Consider the following 14,236-nt stretch of genomic DNA (forward strand, 5'->3'; position numbering starts at 1 on the left):
AAAACAATGTGGCCGATCCTCTGTAGCTGGTGTAAGATCCTTGAAAATATTTGTAAGTCAGATACTAGAAAAAAAAATAAAAATAAATAGTGAATAGTAAATTGTGAATAGTAAAAAGTGAATAGTAAAAAAAAATTTTATTTTTGGAAGGGATAAGTGTTCCACATAGCTTTGAGATCAGAATTCATCAAATTGCAAATAAAAAATTATTTTTGTAATAGTAAAATGAATAAAAAAAAATGAATAGTTAAAATGAATAGTAAAAATGAATAGTAATTTTTTTTTTGCTATAAATAGCCAAGGGGGGGAGGCTGAAAATTTACACCAAAAACTTAGAAAATTTTTGAGAGAAGAGAGTTGGAAGTGTCAACACCCAATTTCGTCCGGATAAATATAATTTATCAAAAAAAAAATAATCAAAAAAAATAATCAAAAATAAACCAAAATGAAAAAACTATTTATTTTACTTTTTGCACCCCTAAATTTTCTTTTAAACACTTAATCCAATGGCCCAAAATAATCTCACTTTTTTTTACTTCCTCACCACCCATCTTTTCTTATCACACCCCATTCTCCACATCACCATCCACCTCACCCTCCACATCATCTACCTTTTTCATTTACTTTTTCCACATCATTTCCATATTAATTTTATATATCAACTTTTCTAATTATTCCACTTACATTTTTTAATTATATCTTCTCCATCAACATTTTTTATTATCCATTTTTCTCCACCTTATTTTTCCACCCACTTTTTATATTATTTCTTTCACTTATTTTCCACATTAACTTTTACTATTCACTATATTTTATTTTACCTACTTTCTTCACCAACTTTTTATATTATTTCTTTCACTTAATTTTCATACCTAATTTCTCCACCACCTTTTTATATTATTTCTTTCACTTAATTTTCATACCTAATTTCTCCACCAACTTTTTATATTATTTCTTTTACTTATTTTCCACATTAACTTTTACTATTCACTATATTTTATTTTACCTACTTTCTCCACCAACTTTTTATATTATTTCTTTCACTTAATTTCCATACCTAATTTCTCCACCACCTTTTTATATTATTTCTTTCACTTAATTTCCATACCTAATTTCTCCACCAACTTTTTATATTATTTCTTTCACTTATTTTCCACATTAACTTTTACTATTCACTATATTTTATTTCACCTAATTTTTCCACAAACTTTTTATATTATTTCTTTCACTTATTTTCCACATTAACTTTTTCTATTCATCTTTTTTTATTATATTTTATTTCATCTAAATTTTCCACCAACTTATTATATTATTTTTATTCATCAACTTTCTTCATCCTTAACTCTATAAATACCTACATTCTCTTCACTTCACACACACAAAAGTTACATAATATCCATCTTCTTTCTCTCACACACCAAACCTCTTCATCCTAAAACTCTACTTCATTTTTCTCTCACATTTTACTATCTCTCTATACATATAAAATCTCATACCACATTTCTACTACAAATTCATCTTCTTCACCATCAATCTACCTCTTCTCACAACTTATTACAAGCAAAGTCTTACTTCATCTTTCAAATCTTTAACAAGGTACACATTTTCTTTTCATTCTACTTATATTCATTTTGATCATTTTTTAGTTTATAAATTTATCCTATTTTCTACCACAATTTTATCCTATGCTTTTTGATATTTTTACGTCATAGATATTTCAACTCACCTCTCTTTCTTAATAAAAAAATAAAAAAATATAAAACTTTAAAAAACATGTAATAATAAATATCGGTATGAGTACTCGTGCGATCGTACGCATCAGCCTAGTACTCGTTACCCAAAATATAAAAAAAACAAAAAAAGCCGTATGAGTGCTCGTGCGATCGTACGCATCAGCCTAGTACTCATTACGCAAAACAATAAAAAATAAAAAAAAAGCCGTATGAGTGCTCGTGCGATCGTACGCATCAGCCTAGTACTCATTACGCAAAACAATAAAAAACAAAGAAAAAGCCGTGTGAGTGCTCGTGCGATCGTACGCATCAGCCTAGTGCTCATTACGCAAAAAAAATCTAAATATTACATCAAAAAATACCAAAAAATATAAAAATCTTCAAAAACCAAAAACATCCACATTTTCAAACAACAATCAATATTGCTAGCCAGAACTACGTGATCCTTGATTCTCCATCAAAAGTGGAGATACGTAGGAGCAAGGCCAGACCTTGTCAGGCTCACTCTCCCAAAAATCCAAATTTATCCATAATCAATTAAACAAATTTTCAAACAATTTCAAAACAAATCTCTCAAACAATTTTCTCAAGCAGTTTTTAAAAGAACTACGTACCCCTGATTTCTCACATGAGAATACGTAGGAACAAGGTCAATCCTTGTCGGGCTTCCTAAAAAATAAAAAATATTTTTTTTCTTTGCATTGTCTTGTAATTTTATTTTCGGGGAATAATAATCATTTTAAAAACCACATCGACTTTGCACGTTTAATTAAAGGTACTGCCTTCAGGCAGGCGTTGTAGGGTGCTAATACCTTCCCTACACGTAACCGACTCCCGAACTTCGAATCTCATGTTCGTAGACCATTGCCTTATCATTTTATGGTTTTTCCGTAGTTTTCCAGAATAAACTATGGTGGCGACTCCAATCTCTTTAATCAAAATTTATTTACGTTTTTTCGGATCGTCGTCCCGTCGCGATTCCGGTTGCGACAGGAAGAAATTCTAGTTGCAAAGGGGACATTATGGAAGTTTTCGGGGAACGAGGAGATTAAGTCTGTAATAGAGGTAAGGGGAGCTAACCTTTAGTATTTCGTTTTGTATTATCTTGAGTCTTGAATATGCAATATTTTGCTCTTGTCTGATCTTAAATCTTGAATATGAAGTATTTTGTTTTTGTATGATCTTGAATTTTGAATGGGAACATGCCTCTGTGTTTAAATCCAAGTGTGATAGTTGTAAAATATGATGTTGATTATGTTATGACATTTGTATGTTATTAGTTGTTTATTTTTGGATGGATTAGAAGTTGTCTAACCGGCTCTGCCAGATTCAACTTCTTGTTTCCCCATACTTTTTATTGTTTTCCTTATTCGTTTTATTTTTGGAAGGATTAGAAGTTGTCTAACCGGCTCTGCCAGATTCAACTTCTTATTTCCCCAGACCTGTTATTGTTCTTATTATTTAATTACATTGTATTTTTGGAAGGATTAGAAGTTGTCTAACCGGCTCTGCCAGATTCAACTTCTTGTTTCCCCATACTTTTTATTTCTTATTTATATTGTATTTTTGGAAGGATGAGAAGTTGTCTAACCGGCTCTGCCAGATTCAACTTCTTGTTTCCCCAGAAATTTTATTGTTTTATCTTTTTTTTTTTTGCTTCTTTCTGGAAGGATGAGAAGTTGTCTAACCGGCTCTGCCAGATTCAACTTCTTGTTTCCCCTGAATTTTATATTAAGATTATTTTGATGGTAAAGGGGAGCTAAATATTTTAGTATGAATTTATTTTATAAAAATATATGCATAAGAATGTTGAACTGGTGTGCTCTTGTGAAACTGTTTTATGACTTTTATTATATTGGATGTTATAACTGAAACTGTAAAATTGTACATGTTGTGATGTGATGAATTTAATCTGTTTTGAATGAGTTTGTTGGCTGAAATTGATCTTGTTGGAAGGTCTGGAGTAAGGGTTCTGTAATAGCTTGTATATGGGTATTAAATAGATGTACAGGTACTGTTTGAGATTGTTGTGAGAGGAAGTGAAAATATTAAAATTTGGCGTTTCAGATTTAGAGCATAACAGAAGAGGGTAGATAATTTAAATAAATTAATTATTGAGGGCCTTTCCTTGTTGGTAGGATAGAGGAACCTTAAAAACTTGAGTTGGCACATCCCTGATCATAGAGCAGCCCTGGCCTGGTCCAGTCAGTTGTGACTAGTCATATGTGCTGGCGTCGAAGGTGAGTTTGATGCGTTCAGACATCTTGGTCCTCTCCGGTGACCAATTGGGGTAAAGAAAGATCTCTACTAGGATAAAAATAAAATAAAACAAGTTGATTGAAGATGCATAAAGTTATCATGATAAAAACTTCATATATATTTTATTTACCGCTACAATGAGCCCAAACTTTAATATGTAGTTCCTAAGATATGTTGATGTATTTTGACTGATCTATGACTTTTGATTGGTGAAAATCTGTTGAGTTACACTTTTATGAGAAAATTGAGTTTATGATATGAAGTATGATATCTGACAATATGTTTAATTTATTGACACCAAAATGGGTTATTTTATGATTAAAGAATGAACATGATTGAGTTAGGTGGATAAGAGGGTATGAATAGTTGATTCTATAAAATGTTGGAGTGGATATAAGAAATCATTACTTGTGAAATGACGTTTACTACTAGGAGTAGTATGTTCGGTTTATACCATGAGAGCTTGATATGAGCAAAGTAACACCCGAGGTTTATGAAAGCAGGCAGAAAGTGGTCTGACCATAAGGCTTTGACATAAACATATGATTCGTAAGAAGCAAGCAGAGAGAGGTTTGACCATAAGGCTTCAGAAAGTAAGACATAGTATACAAGTAAGGCTTAAGGAAGCAGGTAGAGAGCGGTCTGACCATAAGGCTTCGTGAGTAAGCATGGTATACTTGTAAGGTTATGAAAATGGGAAAGATGATTTAAAAAAAAATGATGAGTTAATGACATCGGGATAATGGTTTTTTATAAATTACAGAAATACATGATTGAAACATTTATATTGTAAGTTTAACGATTGTATGATATGGTTGACTTACCCTTATTTGTTTGTGCTATGATCATATAACTCATGTTATATGTGAGCAGATAATGTTGCAGATGCGGTTGAAAAAGCTTAGAGATGATGAGAGAGATGCGGGAAAAACTTTCAGGGATTTTTGTAAATAGAATAAATTTGCATTGAAAGAAAACAATATGTTGTGTAAGACTTATAAGTTTAATTTCGAATTTATGTTAAGTGGTAAAGACTATATTATTTAAAGTTTGTAAGTTTGGAAATTGTACTTTGGAAGGATTGAAATAAAGTTTGATTGTTTAAATCAGATATTAAATTAATTTAGTCTTTACTACCAGTAATACCCTTTAAATTATTTGGGTGTTACAGCTGGTAAGCTATTACACTTAGTGGAGACCTTAAACAAGGCTTCGGGTCAGTTGTAAACTGTTACAGCGCCTTGCGTTGCAGGAGCTATTATTTCTCCTTCTTGTGACATGTCGTCAAAGATTATAGTTCTACCTGTAAAAGGTTGTGAATTTCTAAAGTCTTCTGTCTCGGAGGGATTGAAATTTTTCTCTAATCCCAATATCTCATAAAAGTTTTTCTTCCTCTTACTTTCTCTGGCACGAAACTGGTCCCTTGTCTCCGCTTCTATCGTGGACAGTAGATCGTCGACGGGGAGCACCTTCGTCACGAACTTCAACGCGCGTGAACGATTATCGTTTTCTAAGGCCTAGTTACTGATTCTCAAACATTTCAACGCGTCGTCCTTGTTCCCATCCATAGTCGGAGATAACGCTCGTACTAGATCTTTGCACCTGAATAATTAGGGTAACCAAGGGAGTGAACCATCCTCAACAATCTTTTTCATCAACATTCTCCAAAAAAAAAATCAAAGCAATAAATTCTTCAATGAGGAACAACAACAAAAAGTTATAAAAAGACAAATAACTTGAAAGTATTAGTGTAATTTGTGCTATTATTCCCATTCTACTCTTTTGACCTAATCATTCGCTAGATTATATGTATCTCTTCAATGCCTGCTTCCCTCCAACCGCCGCGGCAGTGGCAATTCCACCAATGGAACCGACAATGACCACAGATCGGGTGCGGTGGTGGCTGAAGAATGGAGCACACATTTAAACCATCAAATGAGGAGGGAAGAGGGCAGAACGTATCTATAAAATGCAAAGCGATTAGGGCTGATCAAACGAAATGGCCACACCCACGAAGAAAAAAATTGAAACTAAAAGCGTGTCACAAATTCAAATTGAAAATGTATGAAATTATAGTTACAAAATGGGTGATAATACATTGACACGCTGACATGGAGTTTACATTCGTTTGACACGCTGACGTGGATCTTACATTCATTTGACACGCTTCACATCATTGTTTTGAATAAAATAATTACAGAGTAAGTAAGGGTAAAAGGAGTAAAAGCAAAATTTGGGTTTCGGTCTTCTTTGGGTCCTCATTTGAAAATCTCATTTAGGTTTTCTTTCCTCACTCATTTAGATTTTTTATTTTAGGGATTTGTTCAGATTACGACATACCTTGGTCTCAACTACTCGGCCTCTCATGGCCTCAAGTGTTCGTACTAAACCGTTCAGTTATACCTTGTCCCCAACTGCTCGGCCTCCCATGGCCTCACAGGTACTTAGCCAAATTTGGACTCAAGTGTTCGTACTCAACCGTTCGGCCATAGCTTGACCTCAACTACTCGGCCTCCCATGGCCTCACATGTACATAGTCAAATTTGGCCTCAAGTGTTCGTACTAAATCGTTCGGTCATACCTTGGCCCCAATTGCTCGGCCTCCCATGGTCTCACAAGTACTTAGCCAAATTTGGCCTCAAGTGTTCGTACTCAACCGTTCGGCCATACATTGGCCTCAACTGCTCGGTCTCCCATGGCCTCACAAGTACTTAGCCAAATTTGACCTCAAGTGTTTGTACTAAACCGTTCAACCATACCTTGACCCCAACTGCTTGGCCTCCCATGGCCTCACAGATACTTAGCCAAATTTGGCCTCTAGTGTTCGGCCTCAACCGTTCGGCCATACCTTGGTCTCAATTGTTCGACCTCTACCGTTCGGTATAACCTCACAGGTATGACCGAACAGTTTCTCACGTTCTTTCTCTCAACCCTAACCCTAGCCCTTTGAGTTCCTCTTCCAAAATGAAAGGGTCGACCTTTGAAAAATTGAAATCAGAGAGAGGACCTAATGCAACAGTTGCCTTCACCGAAACACAATGTTTCATTTATTCTCCTCCCAAACTAGCGCAACACCAACCAACAATGCAAATGACAAATTTACCCTTTATGACATTCACAATAATTGGCCCATCACGTGTCAAATGAGTGTCATTTACTTTAACCATGTCAAAGAATCATTTTCCTTACAAAATTGTCCCATTTCCTCGCTGCTATGGGACCCATAAACATTACATTTGACACGTGTCAAATGAATGTCAATTTACGATAGCATGTCAAAGTACTAGTTCCCCTACCATGTAAATACTTCTTTCCCTCCACACTCATATTTATAGATAACATTTATTTTGTTTTTTTAGTTTTATTTGTTTGAATAATTTTTTTTAAAACTTAAATAATTATTTATAACAAAAAACATTTTTCAATTTTATTATTTTAGTATCTATTTTTAAATGAAATAATTTTTTATTATAAAAAATTATTTACTCTTTCAGCATCTTAATAATTATTTTTTAAATTTAAATAATTATTCATAATCAAAAAATCATTCACATAATATTATTTATAATATTTTTGTTTTAATAACTAAAATTTATTTTGTATATAATAATATCTATAATTATATACTTTTTTATTTTATCTTTTTAATTGTCATTAAAATTTAGAGGATTAAATATATTTTTAGTCTTTCAAGTATAACGTGATTTTGAGTTTCACCATTCTTTCAAAGCTTTGTTCATTTTCATCCTTTTCTTTTTGGAAACTCTAAATTTTTAGTCCTTAAAAAATAAGGACGTGGCTAATGATGTGCTAGGCCTGATGCAGCTTTGATGTTAAGTGTTTGCCACGTTTCAATTTTTTTTTCTGAAATCAGAATTGGCGTTTCTTAGGGTTTTTTCCTTGTCTTCAATCAATTAGGGTTTTTTCCTTGTCTTCAATCAATTAAACGAAGAAAAAACATGTTTTCTTTATCAATTGACTTCTCTTAAAAATTCATTCAACCTAATATTCCAAAAGCTTGTTCTCTTTACCCAACTGATTCATCTTCAATGCAACCCACAAGCCCTAAAATAACATTAACAAAAAATACTGAGTAAGAGAAAGAAAAAAAGGAGGAACACCATTGAGATTTTAAGAATTGGGTCGTGAGAAAGAACCTCACGAAAAACAAAGTTGGGATCTTTTATGTGTTTTTGAAATCAATGGCGAGCATCGGAAGAAGTAGAGGACGACTTGTCGGTCTATCCAAGCACGAACTGAAGGTGATCGACCGAAGGGTCTATCCAAGCACAAACCGAAGGGGTGTTACTGGACTGAAGGGGTCCCCTCTGAGAAAAAAATTGGCCATGGACTGAAGGGGTCCCCTCTGAGAAAAAAATTGGCCAAACACCAGCGCCAGCATGTTGAACACAACTAAAGAACCAATTCCCAGAATACTGTACGACATGATGAGACAACCTCAGGGACCGTTGAAACAAGAAATCATCGCCAACGAATCCTCTAAGTTTGATTCCCGAGAACCCAATAAATCTTCCATCGATGCAAAGTCACCGATCTCCAACCCCCAAAATTCGAGCTCTTCTGCCATGCCCATGTCGCTGTTGGTGCGACTTTCTCTCAGCAATTTCTCTTTTTTCTTTTTATTTTGCTTTTTTTGGTTTCGTATTGATAGTCCTTTCGATTTAACTCTACAGCTCTAAAGAGGAAACGACCATGAATGGTGAAGCACGAGGATGAGAATCCTTCGAGCTTGAACGTTCGGAGCAGTCCCATTTCGTCAATGACGAAGGCTGAGAGCGATCAACACTTCGAAGTCGTAATCAAGAAGGTCTTGTTTTCAGAAAATAAACTCTGCGAGAAAGTCCTGGGCGATTTCATGGAGGGTCTAGTTTGGCCAGAATGCTTCATCAAAATCTCCGACAAGATCTTGGTCGTGTTCTTCCGCTTCGGAGAAGGCGGGGCCCGAAGCAGGAAAGAGCCCCAGAAGCTCTTCAAACTATTGGAAGTATTTGAATCCCTAGAAAAACTCAAACCCCATATATCACAAATCTTCGAAGGAGAACCTGGCGCAGACATATGCACGCGGTTCCGTGAGTTGGAGAAGCTCATAATCGATGCTTCGAGTAAAGTCTTATGGGAATTCGAACTCCAAATAGAAGGCAACATCGACGGTCTCCCCCCTCCGCAAGATGGTTCCGTTCCGAAACTAAAGAACCTAATTTTCAAGAAACCCCTGTTCTGATTTAAAAAACAAAAATAAAGGTGGCACACAGCTGCCATCAGACATAGCCACCTCAGAGAAAATTAGAGTTTTTAGAAAAGATGATGAAAATGAAGAAAGTAAAAGAGAAACGAAACCCAAAATAACATCGTAAAGATTAAAAATATATTTAATTCAAATTTAAATAATTTATAATCAAAATTCTAAAGTAAATTATTAACTACATCGGTGTATCTATTTTCTTTACATATTCATAATTCCGTCAATTCTTATAAATGAATCAAAATCAGAAACAAGAGTTCGACACCTAAATGGAAACATCTAATTAACAATTCATTTTAAATTAAGATTGAAATATTGTAATTTTAAGTTGTTAAAGTAGATGTTTTTTTTCTCTCTTTAATCAAAATATCATCTCTTATTTTAGAAATTTGATAATTAATAAAATTAATAATGATTATTTAAAATCATTTTATTTTTTAAATAAAATATTAAAATTTATTAAAATAATAAATCACATAATATAATGTAAATTAATATTAATTGGTCTTGTGTAATATACATTTTAAAATAAAATATCGTTATTAACAATGATTGGTACCAAATTTTAATATGTGGGAAAAATAAAGATATTGTTTTATTCTATTATAATGTATTAGAAATATAAAATTCTTTCAAATTTAAACTGATAATTTTGCTGATTATTCATTACTGGTTTAAGTAAATAATAAATAATTTTTGTTAATAAAAGTTAAGCATGGCTATTATATGTATAAAATAGAGAGTATGATTGGAAAATTTTATTTTAAATATTGAAAAATAAAATAACCAACAATTTATATTTATTTTATTTGAAATAGAATATTTTATTGCGTATTTATTGAAGTATTATAGATTGATACGGTAATATAAAAGAGTTTAAATTAAAAATAAATGAAACAATATTTAGAGATGAAACCTTCAAAAGGATATATAAGTTTGTAACTAAGAATAACGTAAATAAAATATATTTCTTAAAATTAGAAGTTATAAAGAAATAAAAAAAATGGAATTAAGAACGGTGCGGTGTCGCACTCGGTGGAGATCAACGACTGCGATGACGTGGAAGTGTATGTGGAAGCTGTGATTTTGATGCACTACGAGGATCTCAAGACCAAGTTGTGTTCCATGGGCGATGGGGTTCCTAAAGTTTTGAGTTTGCTCAAGGTTTCTAAAGTTTTGAGCTTGCTCAGGTTGATGTTCGTTGTTTTGTACATTCTTTTTGTTTTTGTTTCTTGATTGCAATTGGTTTCTTATGTTCTTACTTTTACTTGCATTATTTTGTAGGTATAGACAACAATCATGTTTGATCTTAGGGGTTGCATCATGCCTAGAATATTTGGAATCTATTCCATGGAGTGAGAATGAATAAGAGAAAGTGACATCCCAGCTAGGACATCTACAAATTCATGACTCTATAGCTGACGTTCTTCAAAGAGTATTATCGGATCCATGCATTGTTGACAGGACTGATGACATCTTCTTTAACCTAATAAAAAATAAAAAAATCTAACGAAAAAAAAAATACCCTCTACTGTCTTGGTTTAACCCCAACCGAGGTGGAATACCCCATACTGCCTTGCTTCAAAGGAACCGAGGCAATAGACCTCGCAGGAAAAATATTAAATACCCTCTACCGCCTCGATTGCATTTGAACTGAGGCAAAAGCCTACCCCTTTTTGTCTCGATTCTGAACCAAAGCAAAATGCCTACCTCTTTTTGTCTTGCCTATATATAACTCGGTTTGTCAACCGCTGCATATAGGCGAAAATAACCGCTGTCATTTTCCTTTAGTGCACTAGTGATGAGTCAATCCTTTGAAGTTCTTTTCATTTATGTGTTTGGGCACAAATGTAGTTCACTACAAGTTGTTCAAAAGTTGTTATGCTTAAATTCTTCAAAAAGACCATATAGTTTAGATACTCATTCCAAGGTACAAACATGAACAATGTACATCCCAAAGCGTTGTATGCATGTTTGAATACAACAAACACATATGAACATAAAAATTGAAGATTTTTGAACTTGCCACATATTTACACCATAATTCATCTAGCTTGATTGTGAATCACCTTGCTTGTTATATTTCTGTCAGATTTTTCGTCTTCTTCACCAGAAAAATCTTATGCTCCTCTTATCAAAAGTTAGTACTAAATGAGTCTTTGCCTTCATTTATGCATATTCCAATACCATGATTGTACATCTAAGTGTACATGGTCAGTTGTAATTACGGTCACCATCTTCTTGCCTCTATTTTGAATAATTTATTGTATCAAGTGTCATGATCAAAGAGAAAATTGGAAGGTTGCTTTTCTTTTTTTAGCACAAAGTTTATTAGCTCTGTCATGTTTGTGTTATTTGTTGGCAAGAGATATTTTGTAAAGGTAATGTAGGGGAAAGTTGCAAAGAGAAAATGTCTTGATCTTCCTGTCTACTACAATATTTTTGTGTGGTAGAGGCTGGCAATAGCACGAAACCAATCCAACTTTTTTTTATTAAACTTTACTTGAGTAGGGTTATTTCCAGAACCACTTGCTATCTTTCATATGCACGTTGCTCTACATTTAACAAAAAAAGTGTTGTTTGTTGTCTCATGTAAGTGAGCATTTGTCCTTCAGTACGCTATCCAATCATTGTGTTATTTTCTCATTCTCTTATCTAGTATTTGTAATAGTAAAAAATATTGGCTTATTCATTCCATATGTTGTGAAAAATCGTTACAAAAATTAATTTAAGAAATTGGAGAAATGGTAAAGTAATTTATCTTGATAGAAAAAAAGTTTATCCATGTTGGCAACATCTTTTTTTAACGGTGCATTCTTTAAGTGCCTCATGAAGTTTTGTGTTATGTATTAAATGTAATATCAAACAACTTATTATTAAAATAAGGAATGTTTCTCTGCAATATCCTCTCAGCAAAAGTTTTCTTGTAATATCAAACAACTTATTATTATATAGCTTGCATAAACTTTATGTAATTAATATAAAGAAATATTGTGTACTTAAAAATAAATCTCAGTTAAATATTAGAAGTTATTCTAAAAGAAAATTATGTGCTCTCATAAGTCATAAGTGATAAAAAGTAATACTTTATTTGTATGGTTAATAAAATTCTTTATTAGTTACATAGGATAATAAAATACAACACAAATTATGAGCTAATCAATATAAAACTAAAATATTTACTACCTTTTTGTTTGATTTATCTCTCTAAGGGTGTGTTCTTTTGGGTATAATTGGAGGAGATGATTTGGGGGAGATGATTTGAATGGATTTGAGTGGATTTGAGGGTAATTTTTTAGTTGTTTTTTTGAGTGGATTTGTGGTTAATTGAGAATGGATTTGGAAGTAAAGTTTCTGAAAATTAGTGTAAGATTTGATTGATGTGATAGATTTTAAAAATTAGTTTAATTGGTAGAAATTAAAGATTACCAAAATGCCCCTAGGTATAAAAGTATTATAAAATGTTATTTTGTAATGTTATATTTAATTGTAAAAATGTTTATAAAGAGAAAAAAATTATGAATAATTAATAAAATTAATGTTTAAAAATTGTAAAAGTTATAATGTAGTAAAATGAATTTATTTTAAAATGTAGTATTTGCTTGTAATATAATTTAGTACGAAGTGATATCAATTTATTTGTTACGGAAGTGAGAATGATTAACATTAAACAAACAAATAATTAAGTAGCAAGTTATAATATTACATGACCTAAAAAAAAGTTGAAACAATTCAACATACAAATATTCTTTTAATAGTTCATGATCACGTTGATTCAGCAAGGTATCGTTGTAATGCATTGAAACGATATTGTATTGGCATCCCTATTAGACGTCTTGTATGGGATGGATGTGAAGATAAAAAATCGAAGCATTGTCTGAATAAATTATGATCTTCAATGTTCATAGTCCGTAACAAGTTTTCAATTTCTTCTGTAGTTGGATTAGATGATCGAATCCCAACATTTACCAGGGATATTCGACGATCCATGGCCTGTGTCTGTTGTTCAAGAACAACAGGTAGTCTTCTTGATAGATTAATTTGTTTTTGCACTTCATCAATGATTCGAGAGTCCATTTAATTTGCAGATGAGAAAGTACACAATAACAAAAACTAGCAAAGCTGACGTTAAGGACAATAGCATTAATAAGTAATGTAATATTTCAAACACATACAAAGAAATTTAAGAATATTCAAGTAATGTAATACATTATCGGAAATATAATGAACTTAATCATCTAAATGGTGAAGAATCAAGTTCACATTTTGATTGAGGTGAGCAAATTGGCGGTTCATGTCTAGGGAAAGGTTTGCCAAGTTATCTTCAATACGTTGAACCTGCACCTGCATTTGTTCCATACCCTGCATTCTGTATCTCAAGTCTTGTACTCCTTCCCACATTTGAGTCATCATATTAGGATTTGATAGAGGTGGAGGAGGCTGCACAGGGTTTTGATGAGGGTTTGGTTGGTCTTCTTCTTCATCATCATCCAGATCGTGTTGCCAAACATCGTTGACATTAACAATTTTCATCCTCTTCAAAGACTTGATTGAAAAGTGATGTCGGGACCCTATATGAGTGCTGGCATCGGCATCAACGTGAACTCCACGATATTGCATGATCTGTGTGATAAGGACACCGTATGGGAGGGGTGTGTCACTGGCCTTGCATTTAAGCATATGCTGCATGATGTGATGAGGCCAATTGATTGCTATATTATTTTTAAGCACCCATATCATAAAAATATCTTCCTGCAATAACCTAGCAAAATTTCCAAGTCGTGGAGTCAACATATGCACAATAACATAATGTAGAAGCCTATCATTGATATTCAAACAACCAACCGTTAAAACACCTTGACCACCCTGCAAATCTGGTATAACCATAGTAGCTAATGCCATGTCACGGTCATATGGAAAGTCTTCTGGGATATTTGAATAACACAACTTCTGACCCTCGTACTTCAAGTTAGCTACATTC

Source organism: Vigna angularis, chromosome 4 (assembly GCF_016808095.1).
Source record: "Vigna angularis cultivar LongXiaoDou No.4 chromosome 4, ASM1680809v1, whole genome shotgun sequence".
NCBI lineage: Eukaryota > Viridiplantae > Streptophyta > Magnoliopsida > Fabales > Fabaceae > Vigna > Vigna angularis.